At 46.0% G+C, this 15,997-nt stretch overlaps 1 pseudogene; it reads left to right on the top strand.

Annotated features, from left to right (window-relative positions):
* LOC120381919 overlaps nucleotides 1-15,997 on the top strand; it is a 480,690-nt pseudogene that overhangs the window by 416,114 nt on the left and 48,579 nt on the right.

Here is a 15,997-nt window from a genome sequence, read left to right as displayed (position 1 = left end):
AGTGGGAGTGTGAGTGGGGCAACAGGTACTGAATGTTGGACTCCTGCTCTTTCAGGGGCCGGTGACCTTCGAGGATGTTGCTGTGTATTTCACCAGGAACGAGTGGGCTCTGCTGGACCCTACTCAGCGAGCCCTCTACAGAGACGTCATGCAGGAGAACTATGAGAATGTGACCTCGCTGGGTAAGGGTTCCTGTCCCCTCAGTTCTTGGAAGGGGAAATGAAGAGAGAAAGTTCACGCCAGCCCCACAATGCCACCTCTACTCTGCCCTGTTTCTGCATCACCCCAATATGCCAGTGACACACATACTGCCACAGACCCTCCCCTGCTGCAGAACACTTTGGGAACAGAGCACAGGAGCAGTATCACAGTGTCAAATATCTCCTATTTGCTCCAGTAAACTTCTTTGAGATGGGGTGACCACATCATAGACTTTAAGGTCAGAAGGGACCATTATGATCATCTAGTCTGACCTCCTGCACAATGCAGGCCACAGAATCTTACCTATTCACTTCTATAACAAACTCCTAACCTATGTCTGAGTTATTGAAGTCTTCAAATTGTGGTTTGAAGACCTCAAGCTGCAGAGAATCCTTCAACAAGTGACCTGTGCCCCACACTGCAGAGGAAGGCGAAAAACCTCCAGGGCCTCTGCCAATCTGCCCTGGAGGAAAATTCCTTCCCGACCCCAAATATGGCGATCAGTTAAACCCTGAGCATGTGGGCAAGACTCACCTGCCAGCACCCAGGAAAGAATTCTCTGCAGTAACTCAGATCCCATCCCATCTAACATCCCATCACAGACCACTGGGCATACTTACCTGCTAATAATCAAAGATCAATTGCCAAAATGAATTGCCAAAATTAGGCTATCCCATCATACCATCCCTTCCATAAACTTATCAAGCTTAGTCTTAAAGCCAGATATGTCTTTTGCCCCCACTACTCCCCTTGGAAGGCTGTTCCAGAACTTCACTCCTCTAATGGTTAGAAACCTTCGTCTGATTTCAAGTCTAAACTTCCTAGTGTCCAATTTATACCCATTTGTTCTTGTGTCCACATTGGTACTAAGCTTAAATAATTCCTCTCCCTCCCTCCCTAATATTAATCCCTCTGATATATTTATAAAGAGCCATCATATCCCCCCTCAACCTTCTTTTGGTTAGGCTAAACAAGCCAAGCTCTTTAAGTCTCCTTTCATATGACAGGTTTTCCATTCCTCGAATCATCCTAGTAGCCCGTCTCTGAACCTGTTCCAGTTTGAATTCATCCTTCTTAAACATGGGAGACCAGAACTACACACATTATTCCAGATGAGGTCTCACCAGTGTCTTATATAACGGTACTAACACCTCCTTATCTTTGCTGGAAATACCTCGCCTGATGCATCCTAAAACTGCATTAGCTTTTTTAACAGCCATATCACATCATGATCATCCTGTGATCAACCAATACTCCGAGGTCCTCCTCCTCTGTTACTTCCAACTGATATGTCTCCAATTTATAACTAAAATTCTTATTATTAATCCCTAAATGAATGACCTTGCACTTTTCACTATTACTCCAGTTTACAAGGTCAACCAGATCTTCCTGTATGAGATTCCGGTCCTTCTCTGTGTTAGCAATACCTCCCAGCTTTGTGTCATCCGCAAACTTTATTAGCACATTCCTGCTTTTTGTGCCAAGGTCAGTAATAAAAAGGTTAAATAAGATTGGTCCCAAAATGGATCCCTGAGGAACTCCACTAGTAACCTCCTTCCAGCCTGACAGTTCACCCTTCAGTACGACCCGTTGTAGTCTCCCCTTTTACCAGTTCCTTATCCGGCTTTCAATTTTCATATTGATCCCCACCTTTTCCAATTTAACTAATAATTCCCCATGTGGAACTGTGTCAAATGCCGTACTGAAATCAAGGTAAATTAGATCCACTGCATTTCCTTTGTCTAAATAATCTGTTACCTTCTCAAAGAAGGAGATCAGGTTGGTTTGGCACGATCTACCTTTTGTGAAACCATGTTGTATTTTGTCCCAATTACCATTGACCTCAATGTCCTTAATTACTTTCTCCTTCAATTTTTTTTCCAAGACCTTACATACTACAGATGTCAAACTAACAGGCCTATAGTTACTCGGATCACTTTTTTTCCCTTTCTTTAAAATAGGAACTATGTTAGCAATTCTCCAGTCATACGGTACAACCCCTGAGTTTACTGATTCATTAAAAATTCTTGCTAATGGGCTTACAATTTCATGTGCCAGTTCCTTTAATATTCTTGGATGAAGATTATCTGGGCCCTCCGATTGTCCCATTAAGCTGTTCGAGTTTGGCTTCTTCCTCAGATGTGGTAATATCTACCTCCATATCCTCATTCCCATTTGTCATCCTTCCATTATCCCTAAGCTCCTCATTAGCCTTATTAAAGACCGAGGCAAAGTATTTATTTAGATATTGGGCCATGCCTAGATTATCCTTAACCTCCATTCCATCCTCAGTGTTTAGTGGTCCCACTTCTTCTTTCTTTGTTTTCTTATTATTTATATGGCTATAGAACCTTTTACTATTGGTTTTAATTCCCTTTGCAAGGCCCAACTCTACATGGCTTTTGTCCTTTCTCACTTTATCCCTACATGTTCTGACCTCAATAAGGTAGATTTCCTTGCTAATCCTGCCCATCTTCTACTCCTTGTAGGCTTTCTGCTTTTTCTTAATCACCTCTCTGAGATGCTTGCTCATCCACCTTGGTCTACAACTCCTGTCTGTGATTTTTTCCCCCTTTCTTGGGAAGCAGGCTTCTGATAGTTTCTGCAGCTTTGACTTAAAGTAATTCCAGGCCTCCTCCGCCTTTAGATCCACAAGTTCTTCAATCCAATCCACTTTCCTAACTAATTTCCTTAATTCTTTAAAGTTAGTCCTTTTGAAATCAAACACCCTAGTCCCAGATCTATTTTTGTTTATCCTTCCATCTAGTTTGAACTGAATTAGCTCATGATCACGCGAATCAAGGTTGTCCCCTACAACCATTTCTTCTATGAGGTCCTCACTACTCACCAAAACCAAATCTAAAATGGCATCCCCTCTTGTTGGTTCTTCAACTGTGTGGTGAAGAAATCCATCAGCTATCACATCCAGAAAAATCTGAGCCCTATTATTGTTACTAGCACTTGTCCTCCAGTCTATATCTGGGAAGTTAAAGTCTCCCATGACCACACAATTCCCATTAGTGTTTACTTCATTAAAAACATTAAAGAGGTCTCCATCCATATCCAAATCAGATCCTGGTGGTCTGTAGCACACCCAAGCACTATCTCAGGGGAGGCTCTAGTAGCTTTCTTTCCCAGTGTGATTTTTGCCCAGATAGACTCTGTCTTATCCATTCCATCACTTCTTATTTCTTTACAGTTAACTTCATCATTGATATACAATGCTACTCCACCACCTTTGCCTTTATTTCTGTCTTTCCTAAACAGCACATACCCTTCAATACCTGTACTCCAGTCATGATCTATTATTCCACCATGTTTCTGTTATCCCTATAATATCCGGTTTCACTTCCTGCACCAGTAGCTCTAGTTCCTCCATTTTGTTACCTAGGCTCCTCGCATTAGTGTACAGACATCTTAATTCCTGCTGTTTGGCTTCACTGACATTCTTTCCCTGGGGGTTAGGCACAGACATTCTACCACCAGCATCACCTATTAGACTGGTATCTACACTACCCTTCCTCCTTATGTCCATTCTTCTGCCCACGGCTGTATCCTCTCTTACTTTGTTTTCTTCCCTCTCAATGTTAAATTCCGGTGTGGAGATTACCTGGACATCTCCCCCAAATTCCTAGTTTAAAGCTCTCTTAATCAGTTGTGCCAGCCTCCATCCTAGAAGTCTATTTCCCTCCTTACTCAGGTGGAGTCCATCCCGAGAGAACAGTCTTCTGTCCATGAATGTTTCCCAGTAGCTGTACGTCCCAAAGCCCTCCTTATAGCACCACTGCCTGAGCCATCTGTTGGTCGCCATAATCTTCTCACACCTTTGTTGCCCTTCTCTAGGAACCGACAGAATCCCACTGAAGATCACTTGAGCCTCGATTTCCTTAAGCGTCTTCCCCAGCTGGCATAGTCTCCCTTGATACGTTCCAGCGAGAATCTAGCCGTATCATTTGTTCCCACATGAAGGACAATCAACAGATTCTTTCCCGCTCCCGTTAGGATCCTTTTCAGCCTCAGGTCCACATCCCATATCTTAGCACCTGGCAGACAGCACACCCTTCTGTTCTCCGGATCAGCTCTAGTTACAGGCCTGTCTATTCTTCTTAGTCAGGAGTCCCCAATCACGTAGACCTGCCTTTTCCTGGTGACAGTGTGATTCTCCGGTCTATCCCCTGCTCCCACTGGCTGCAAGTCCTCTCGATTCCTATTCACCCTTGCTATCCTCCGCAACCCTTCCCGTATCCTCCTGGGGGTCATATTTGGTGTTGTCTCCATTGACTCTTCCCCTCTTCCTGTAGGACTAGCAGCTCTTCTCTTTTTCCTTGCCCTCTCACCTTCAGCGACCACCTGCTGTGTCCCTTCTTCATTTTCCAACTCTGCAAACCTGTCCCTGAGCTCTATTTCTCCGTCACTGGCCCGTCTTTTCCTCTGCCTGGTTCTCTTAGTCACATGCTTCCACTGTTCACTTTCCTCACCCAGCAGTCTCCCCTCAGAGTTCTTTGGTCCTGCTGCCATCTGCAAGTCTGAGCTTATCCCTTCAGCCTCCTCATGTCTTTGCTCCATCATCAGCTCGAACCTCCTTCTAAACTTGACCAGAGTTTCCACCTGCATTGGCCTGCTAAACCCAGGGTTGTGAGTTCAATCCTTGAGGAGGCCACTTAGGGATCTGGGGCAAAAATTGGTCCTGCTAGTGAAGGCAGGGGGCTGGACTCGATGACCTTTCAAGGTCCTTTCCAGTTCTAGGAGATTGGTATATCTCCAATTATTACCTTTATTACCTTTATCAGCTCTATCAGGTGGCACTTCATGCAGACAAAACTCTTTTCAGGTACCCCCTCCAGGATCGTGTACATGCCGCAGCTTCCACATCCAGTCATCCTCATTGTGTCTTTCCCTGCTGCCTCTGTATCGGTCATAGCCTTCCCACCTAAAACCTGTTAGTCCAAGAAACACAAAACAAAACAAACCCCCAAAAGGCACCAGAACACTGGCAGACCACCACCCACTCCCTTCACTAACCTGTCAGTTCCTCTGCCTAGGTCTCTTAGTCTCCCAAGTAAACTCCCTCTGAAACTCCCCTGTTTACAGCTCTGTTTGCTGGCTGCTGTGCCGCTGCAGCTGTCTATGCATCTGCACACAGTGTTCGAGATGTGGGCGTACCATGGATTTATATACAGGCAATATAATATTTTCTGTCTTTTTATCTATCCCTTTCTTAATGATTCCCAACATTCTGTTTGCTTTTTTCACTGCCGCTGCACATTGAGTGGATGTTTTCAGAGAACTATCCACAGTGACTCCAAGATCCGTCTCTTGAGTGGAAACAACTAATTTAGACCCCGTCATTCTGTATGTATAGTTGGGATTATGTTTTCCAATGGGCTGCAATATGTGCTATCCTGTCATCTAGTACTGCTGAGATCCTGCATTCAGTGATATCCCTGCCCTTCCTGTTCCCTTTCTCCACTGAACCCCACCAGCCCATGCTTCCTGTTCCCAGCTTCCCCAGGACTCTTCCATTGTCTCTGTCTCTGGACCTCTCTGTGAGCAAGAAGCAGCGCCGGGGAGACTTGCCCTTTCTCTGGAGTCTTTGATTTCTGGGACATGGATTTACTTTCTCTGTGTTGTAGGAGACTTTTTGAAATTGAGTGTCTGTGACATTAAGCACAGTGCAACCTGGACTGTTGAACAGCTGTGTCCCCTCAGTTCCCCAGGCTGGGGTGCCTTTTACACTGCTCTACTGTGAGAGCAGCCACTCCTGGGCAGGTAACACACAGGCTCCAGCATGTAACTCGCTCGCAGCTACACAGTATTGAGTGCTGCTAGTCAGTGACTCACGAGTTACAGTGCAGCACAGGAGAACCCCAGAAAATTCTCTGCTCCCAGACTTCCCCCAGAAATGTGCATCTTTCGCTGTCCAGCACACTACTGAACAACGCAAGCTCATATGAAGTCTGTCATTTCATCAGTGGAAAATGACATGCGCCAGCCTTGTTATCCCAGATGGAGTTTCCAACACACTTTAATCCAACCACACTGGTTACATAAAGAATAAAATAAGATTAACTATCAAAAAAAATATTTTAAGATACAGATAATGAGGCATAAAGCTCAGAATTGTTTACAAAAGAAATGCAAAGATAAAACACAAACTAACATCTAAGTTAACCAGCTGAAACGGATTCAAGGCAAATGTTTCTCTCACCATGTGCTGAGACAGGCTGGTTTTCCTTTCAGCCAGGACTCCCCCTAACCTGCCCCTGCCTCCCACGTTCAGCTCTTCAGGAGTTGTCATGAGCAGAGGGAAAGGGGAGAGAGAGAGTCTCAAGCATTTTCCTCACCTCTTTTTATAAATCAGTCCTTTGTACTAGAAACAACTTCAGTTCTCAGCTGAGTCATGGTGCCAGGCTGTCTGTCGGAGATATGAGAATTGGGAGGGAAAGTCTACAGAAAGAGCTTTGGTCAAGTTAGAAGGCCTGAAGTATTAGCTGAGCTTGCTTCTCTGTGTAAAGGGCATAGAAAGGCAAAGTGGAATGGAAAATCCCCCAGATTGGGGAACTAATGGCTTTGTGTGCATAAGGGGCCTAAGTAGGTGTAGTGGAAAGTCCCCAAACACACTGATTTGCAGTAACTGAGCTTGTGAAACATAACCACAGTGGAAGTGTTAGAAAAGTCAAACCACGAACTAGACTAGGAATAACAATAACAGGAAAGGCCGAATATGGAAAACTGCTTGTTCAGCTCGCTTTTGACCTGCATCATATTTTGCAATATATTCCAAATAAGGTAATTAACGTGCAATGTATGTGCCATTGATTGTGGTTTTAAGCTTTAAAAGGCTTGTGTGGTTTTTAGCTCAGGGGGACAGTATTCCAATAGCTGTCGCCCCTGCGCACGTTTAACCAAGAAAAGAGCCTCAGGCTGAGCTGATTCAAAATCAATCGTGTGGTTGTTTTCCACAACAGCTTCAAGAGGTCCCTGTGATGGAATGTAAATGTCGTCTTCACACCTTCCCCCTGCAGGAGAATGGCTGTTTGACCAGCTGTTTGCCTTGCTGTCTCTGAGGAACTGCTCTGTGGGTGTTCCCCAGAATTGTAACTTTTTCCGTAATCTCATACTGTAAAATCTCATAACTTTACATACAGTGTTACTACACATTTTAACAGGAGGATAATATTCAGTAGATTATGCATTTTCAAATGATACCTCACAAGCCATACTGTGTACAAAATTGATCATAATTTTCTAGAAGAGTGAACATAGGGGTATAGACTGACACAGTGTCTGTGTGTGTGTTCCCAGCAGATATGTGGGTATTTCAGTCCCTCATAAGCATAGTGTTCGGCATCTTCAAGGACCTGGGGAACTAGTCCTGGAAATTCACTGGTTTACCAAGTGTGACACTGTATGGAATTGTGAGACACTTTGGTATTAATAATAAAATAATATAATCTTATCAAATTAAAATGAATCATGCTAGATATGCCATGTAAGGTGTCAGGGGAAATGTTATGATTTGCCAAGTATGATAATTTTGTTTCTATGTCTGTATCACCTTTGTATTGTGAGTTATAGATATGTAGGGTATATCTGTATTTCCAGACTTGTGCAGTGTTTCTGGGTGACACCCCCAGACATATTGGCATCAACACTGCCTAGCCTGTTTGATGGCCCATTGAGGGTCATCAGCTGTACAATGAGCCCATGGAAAGGACCAAGGGGATACACCTATTGAGTCAGCAAGACATGCCGGGGTATACCTGTGTAATGAGAACTCAAAGGCTTTTCCATGCCACATGCTGTGAATCTTGTGTTTGGGACACAGGAAGTACAAGCCACATAGCAAAAGAAATATAAAGGGCAGCTGCATCATCTCCATTTTGTCTTCAATCCCCTTTCCTGCCTCTGGAGCAACTTCTCTACAAACTGAACCCTGGAACAAAGGACTGAATGATCCATCCAAGCTGTGGATGTGTTCCAGGCAGATTTTCACACCGGCAACTCACCAATACTGCTAAGAACCTGATATATCCATTTTGGAATGTATCTGACTGCTTTCCCATTTAACTTTCTTTCTTTCTTTTGTTTAAACCTTTAGTTTAGATCAGGGGTGTCCAAACTACGGCCCGCGGGCCAACTGCGGCCCGCGGGTCAGTTTTTATTGGCCCGCAGCAAATTCTGAAAATATAATTGAATATGGCCCGCACATGGCGCTTGAGCTCAACTCTGTTGCACTTCTCAGTTTCAACACTAGATGGAGCCAGTCACAGAAAAGGTGCTTCTCCACTAAACAAAATTAAGCAAAGAAAAATAGTTACCACGAGTCACCAGAAATGGCAGCACCGAAGAAACGCAAGATAGCAAGTGAGTGTAGAACAGGGGTGGGCAAACTATGGCCTGCAGGCCACATCCGACCCGCGGGACCGTCCTGCTGAGCCCCCGAGCTTCTAGCCCGAGACGCTCGCCCCCGGCCCCTCCCACACTGTTCCCCCTCGCCCACAGCCTCAGCTCGCTCGCTCGCTCCACTGCCGGAGCCGGCACAAGGCTCTGCTGTGAGCTCCTTGGGCAGTGCAGCTGCAGAGCCCGGCCTGACCCAGTGCTCTGAGCTGCGCGGTGGCGGTGGTGGCATGTCCCGGCTCCAGCCGGGTGGCGCGGCTGTAACACTGCCAGCCACTGGTGCTCCAGGCAGCACGGTAAGGAGGCAGGGAGCAGGGTGGGTTGGATAGAGGGCAGGAGAGTCCGGGGTGGTGGTCAGGGGGCGGGGGTGTGGATAGGGGTTGGGGGGAACAGGGGGTTGAATGGGGCAGGGGTCCCGGGGATAGTCAGGAAGGGGGGGGGTGGGAGGGGGGGGCAGGGGGCAGTGTGGGGCGGGGGTTCTGGGGGCAGTCGGGGACAGGGAGAAGGGGTGTGGATGGGGCAGGGGTCCCGGGAGGGCCGTCAGGAATGAGAGGAGGGGTTGGATGGGGCGGCAGGGGCCCAGGGGCAGTCAGGGGACAGGGAGCAGGTGTGTGTGGATGGGGCAGGGGTCCCAGAGGGACCATCAGGGAATGGGGCAGTTGGATGGGGCAGGAGTCCTGGCCGGGGGGGGGGGTGGTAGATAGGAGGTGGGGGCTGGGCCATGACCCCCTCCCCTAACCGGCCCTCCATACAATTTACGAAACCCGATGCGGCCCTCAGGCCAAAAAGTTTGCCCGCCCCTGGTTTAGATGCTAAGGATTGGCTGGCAGTGTGGTATTTTGGGTAAGATCCAAACCTATACTGACCTGGTAACGTGGCTGACCTTTGGGGTCAGAAGATCATTTTGTTTATGTGAGCAGAGTTTTGAAATAACCTCTCACTGTACTGGACCTAAGTGCTCATTAGGAGTCAGAGAACTGGGATGCAATAAAGGGGGCCGTGTGATTTCTTTTTTCAGCTTCTCGATAACCCAAGTGGGTGATCCCTTTTTCAGCCTGCTCTGATCTTGGCATTTTCAGTGAGACCTGCCTCTGGCCCAACAGGTCACACTAAGCACTGAAGTTAAATTAATAGAATGTTTTTTATGACAAAGTCTTATGAAATCAACTGAATTCCTTTTTTCTTTCATCTGAGCAGGGTTTCCTGTTACCCAGCCTGATGTGATCTCCCAGCTGGAACAAGGGGAAGAGCCATGGGTCCCAGACCTCCAGGGTTCAGAGGAAAGAGAGATCCTGAGAGCTCCCCGCACAGGTGAGGAAACATTAAACCACCTCAGAATCTGTAACTGCCTGAAGGAAACATCTGGGATGCCCTACAAAGCCCTTGGGGAGGTGTCTCAGTTCATTATTGTCCCTAGCAGGGGTCATATCCTCAGGGTAAATATAGCTCATGGCTTCCTATAGATCCTAGCAGACACCAGGCAGTAGCTTCCTCCCTTCCCCCTGCGTATTTGGATGGGATGTGAAGGCTGAATTGATCCCCTCCTCTCTCTTATTTAGAATCATAGAATCTCAGGGTTGGAAGGGACCTCAGGAGGTGTCTAGTCCAACCCTCTGCTCAAAGCAGGACCAAACCCAACTAAATCATCCCAGCCAGGGCTTTGTCAAGCCTGACCTTGAAAACCTCTAAGGAAGGAGATTCCACCACCTCCCTAGGTAACCCATTCTAGTGCTTCACCACCCTACTAGTGAAAAAGTTTTTTTCTAATGTCCAACCTAAACCTCCCTCTCTGCAACTTGAGACCATTACTCCTTGTTCTGTCATCTTCTACCACTGAGAACAGTCTAGATCCATCCTCTTTGGAACCCCCTTTCAGGTAGTTGAAAGCAGCTATCAAATCCCCCCTCATTCTTCTCTTCTGCAGACTAAACAATCCCAGTTCCCTCAGCCTCTCCTCATAAGTCATGTGCTCCAGCCCCCTAATCATTTTTCTTGCCCTCCGCTGGACTCTCTCCAATTTATCCACATCCTTCTTGTAGTGTGGGGCCCAAAACTGGATACAGTACTCCAAATGAGGCCTCACCAGTGCTGAATAGAGGGGAATGATCACATCCCTTGATCTGCTGGAAATGCCCGTACTTATACAATCCAAAATGCCATTAGCCTTCTTGGCAACAAGGGCACACTGTTGACTCATATTCAGCTTTTTGTCCACCGTAACCTCTAGGTCCTTTTCTGCAGAACTGCTGCCCAGCCATTTGGTCCCTAGTCTGTAGCAGTGCCTTCCGTCCTAAGTGCAGGACTCTGCACTTGTCCTTGTTGAACCTCATCATGTTTCTTTTGGCCCAATCCTCTAATTTGTCTAGGTCCCTCTGTATCCTATCCCTACCCTCCAGTGTATCAACCACTCTTCCCAGTTTAGTGTCATCTGCAAACTTGCTAAGGGTGCAGTCCACACCATCCTCCAGTACGTTACTGAAGATATTGAACAAAACCGGCCCCAGCACCGACCCTTGGGGCACTCCACTTGATACCGGCTGCCAACTAGACATGGAACTATTGATCACTACCCGTTGAGCCCGACCTTCTAGCCAGTTTTCTATCTACCTTACCGTCCATTCATCCAGCTCATACTTCTTTAACTTGCTGGCAAGAATACTATGGGAGACTGTATCAAAAGCTTTGCTAAAGTCCAGAAATAGCACATCCACTGCTTTCCCCTCATCCACAGAGCCGGTTATCTCATTATAGAAGGCAATTAGGTTAGTCAGGCATGACTTGCCCTTGGTGAATCCATGCTGACTGTTCCTGATCACTTTCCCCTCCTTTAAGTGGTTCAGAATTGATTCCTTGAGGACCTGTTCCATGATTTTTCCAGGGACTGAGGTGAGACTGATTGGCCTGTAGTTCCCTGGATCTTTCTTCCTTCCCTTTTTTAAAGATGGGCACTACATTAGCTTTTTTCCAGTCATCCGGGACCTTCCCGATTGCCATGATTTTCAAAGATAATGGCCAATGGCTCTGCAGTCTCATCGGCCAACTCCTTTAGCACCCTCGGATGCAGTGCATCCGGCCCCATGGACTTGTGCTCGTCCAGCTTTTCTAAATAGTCCCGAACTACTTCTTTCTCCACAGAGAGCTGGTCACCTCCTCCCCATAGCGTGCTGCAGAGTACAGCTGTCTGGGAACTGACCTTGTCTGTGAAGACAGAGGCAAAAAAAGCATTGAGTACACTAGCTTTCTCCACATCCTTTGTCTCTAGGTTCCCTCCCTCATTCAGCAAGGGGCCCACACTTTCCTTGACTTTCTTCTTGTTGCTAACATACCTGAAGAAACCCTTCTTGTTACTCCTAACATCTCCGGCTAGCTGCAACTCCAAGTGTGATTTGGCCTTCCTAGTTTCACTCCTGCATGCCTGAGCAATACTTTTATACTCCTCCCTGGTTATTTGTCCAATCTTCCACTTCTTGTAAGCTGTTTTTTTGTGTTTAAGACGAGCAAGGATTTCACTGTTAAGCCAAGCTGGTCGCCTGCCATATTTACTTTTCTTCCTACACATCGGGATGGTTTGTTCCTGCAACCTCAATAAGGATTTTTTAAAATACAGCCAGCTTTCCTCGACTCCTTTTCCCGTCATGTTATTCTCCCAGGGGACCTTGCCCATCAGTTCCCTGAGGGAGTAGAAGTCTGGTTTTCTGAAGTCCAGGGTCTCTGTTCTACTGCTCTGTTTTCTTCCTTGTGTCAGGATCCTGAACTCGACCATCTCATGGTCACTGTCTCCCAGGTTCCCATCCACTATTGCTTCCTCTACTATTTCTTCCCTGTTTGTGAGCAGCAGGTCAAGAAGAGCTTTTCCCCTAGTTGGTTCCTCCAGCACTTGCACCAGGAAATTGTCCCCTACACTTTCTAGAAACTTCCTGGATTGTCTGTGGGAAGAGTTTGGGGGAGTTCAGCTCCTGATTTTTATTTGACCTCCCTCCAGCACTTGTTTTGGTTTGGTCTTTCCTGTTCCATTCCTGTTTGAGGTGTCTGTCTCTGTCACAGCAGGTGATGCAATGGTCCGTGAGAAAGAGGAGTGGAATTCTCAGCAGAAAAATGTTGAGCAAGTGGATAAACACGGAGCATTATCACAAAGCTCGAAAAGGAATGTGTCCAGGAGTCCTGAGCAGGGAAACTCCTGGGAGATTCAGCACAGACCAGAAAGAGAGCAAGGAAACCAGCCAGGGGAGAAATTGGGTAAATGTATTTCCTGTTGGGGAACTCAGAAGGTCCTCATGGAAACCACAACACAACAGGAAATCCTTAGGCGAAAGAGAAAAAATACATGCACTGAGTGTGGGCAAAACTTCATTCACAGATCAAGCCTTTCTGTTCATCTGAGAATCCACACAGGGGAGAGGCCCTACAAATGCCCTGAGTGTGGGAAAACCTTCAATCGCAGTTCGCACCTTATTAGCCATCAAACAATCCACAGAGGGGAACGACCCTACGAATGCAGTGAGTGCGGGAAAACCTTCAATCGCAGCTCAAACCTTATTAGCCATCAAAGAATTCACACTGGGGAGAGGCCGTATAAATGCTGTGAGTGTGGAAAATGCTTCACTAAGAGTTCAGCCCTTTCTCAACATCAGAGAATCCACACGGGGGAGAGGCCCTATGAATGCCGTGAGTGTGGGAAAACCTTCACTTACAGATCAGGCCTTTCTAGACATCAGAGAATCCACACAGGGGACAGGTCCTACGAATGCAGTGACTGTGGGAAAAGCTTCACTCAAAGATCAGGCCTTTCTGTTCATCAGAGAATCCACACAGATGAGAGGCCCTATGAATGCAGAGAGTGTGGGAAAAACTTCACTCAAAGATCAGCCCTTTCTGTTCATCAGAGAATCCACACGGGGGAAAGGCCCTATGAATGCCGTGACTGTGGGAAAAGCTTCACTCAAATATCAGCCCTTTATGTTCATCAGAGAATCCACACAGATGAGAGGCCCTATGAATGCAGTGAGTGCGGGAAAAGCTTCACTCACAGCTCAGCCCTTTCTAAACATCAGAGGATCCACACAGGGGAAAGACCCTACGAATGCCGTGAGTGTGGGAAAAGCTTCACTCAAATATCAGCCCTTTCTGTTCATCAGAGAATCCACACAGGGGAAAGACCCTACGAATGCCTTGAGTGTTGTAAAACCTTCAGTTGCAGCTCGCACCTTATTCGTCATCAAACAATCCACAGAGGGGAAAGACCCTACGAATGCAGTGAATGCTGGAAAACCTTCAATCGCAGCTCGCACCTTATTAGCCATCAAAGAATTCACACGGGGGACAGGCCCTATAAATGCTGTGAGTGTGGAAAATGCTTCACTAATTGTTCAGCCCTTTCTCAGCATCAGAGAATCCACACAGGGGAGAGGCCCTATGAATGCCATGAGTGTGGGAAAACCTTCTCTTGGCACTCATCCCATGTTAGCCATCAGAGACTCTGCAAGAGAGATCAACATTGTAAAAATCTCTAGGGCTATCAATACTTTGTTTTTTAATACTTTTCCTGATTCCCACATAGTAACTTTTAAAGCTCTTTGAACTGTGTGCAGCACCGTTATCCCTCAGCTTGTCCAGATGCGTGGCCCATTTTTGCCTTTTGCAGTTCGCCCTCTTTTGAGATGGACCTATTTGTCCTTTCTATTGTCCCACAAGTAATTGGAGTGTGCCCTTCCTATGAGGAACCAGGGAGCATCACGTTTATACCATTCCTCCTATTGCAAAGTTATTGTTAGAGTCACCAGTCATCCAGATTGTATCCTTGCCAGTTGTTCTCACGTTGCTCTGGGTTGTGCTGAAGAGCAGTTACACTGGGAATTTTTCAAATTATATGTAAATGAAGAGGAGCAGGGGCAGGAAAACAGTATAATTTCAGCTTCTGTGACACTGGAAGGAGATGGGGTGACTCAGAGATTCCCTCCTTCCCCTTCACTGCAAAACTGTTACATTTTGCCTGAGCCAGGCAGAGTTTATCTTCATCACATTCTATCCATCCACTTCTCAAAGTGTCATGTGATGAAGCATTCTCCGTTGTCTGTGCTTGCAGATGATGTTTTGACTTCTTTAATCCTATATCAGAGTTGCTATGACTGGAGATGAAAGTGTCAAAGATCTGGGAGGGGAATTCAAATGGATCCCAAATACAGTGTGATCATTTAGAGTTTAAATTCCAGGTTCCATCTATTGTAAAGCCACTTCTGGCAAGAGGGCTGTTTTTCCCTCATTATGGGCATGCTGGGATACTAAAAAAATTGTAAATAACATAACTGACTATTGAGACAGGGATGAGGGAAGCAGGTTTGAATGGATCAGAGGACAATGTGGTGGGAAAATCTCTTGTCCCGACTCTGAATAATCAGATGTAACCTGCTCTGGAATTTCACTTGACACTTTCTTTGTCATGTATTGTCTCTCTGTGATGTGGGTTTCTATCTTTCCTGAAGGCTGTTTGGTCACCCAATTGGATATTAGTTCAGTTTGATAGGATGTAGCTCAGATTTATTGAAGAATTTAAGACAATGACCCTTTGCTAAAGTCCTCATTTATGATTTCAGCTTTGCTTTTTCCCCATCCCTCCATGATGATATGGAGAAAGTTGAAGTGCAGTTCTATCAACAGGAGAGAACTCTCTAATTTACTGGACAGGCTAACAAAGAAATAGCAGTGATTTAAAATCTCCACTCAGAAATGGTGAACAACAGCAGAACCCCAACTAACTGAAGGAAGTGCATCTGATCACAGTGTATTTCAGTTGTTTAAGGCAATATTGTCTCCAATGATCTGGGAAGAGAATTCCATGGTAAGTGGTTTTGAACTAGGCAAAATGCCCATGTGTTTGGTTCCCAGAGCATTTGTAACCCAGGCCCTACAGAAGATCTCTCCTAGCAAATCCTATGCTATGGGAAATGCAGCCTTTCATGACACAGATGTTGAGGAAATAGAAGTGGAGTTTTTGGTTGAATTTTTCCTTTGTAGGCGCTAAAGATGTGTATAAAATGAAACCAGTGTTGAAAATGTAATAGCTTCAGAAAAATAGCCATGTTTGAATAGAATCTCCAGCTCTGGAAACTAACGAAGATTCTGATCCCAGGCCTGTATCCAGTCCCTTCCCTGGACCTGTGCCACCAAATTAAAGAAAAGCTGGGCATGTTTCAGGAAGCCACTCCTCATTAACATTGCTCAGATTTTAAGTGGTTTTGTAAAGTATTCTTCAGAGAAGTGTAAATTTACCCTATCCAAAACCAAGGATTTGGAAAGAGCTGAGGTTGAAAGAGTCCACACCCAGTTCTTGGTTTCCACCCCAGTAAAGGAAACTATGGTGACCCAAGGAAAATGGTTTGTACAACTCCACTTCCTAGTT

Source organism: Mauremys reevesii, linkage group 14 (genome assembly GCF_016161935.1).
Source record: "Mauremys reevesii isolate NIE-2019 linkage group 14, ASM1616193v1, whole genome shotgun sequence".
Lineage (NCBI taxonomy): Eukaryota > Metazoa > Chordata > Testudines > Geoemydidae > Mauremys > Mauremys reevesii.
Note: the sequence above shows the minus strand (reverse complement) of the source record. Positions and strands in the feature narration are given on the sequence as shown.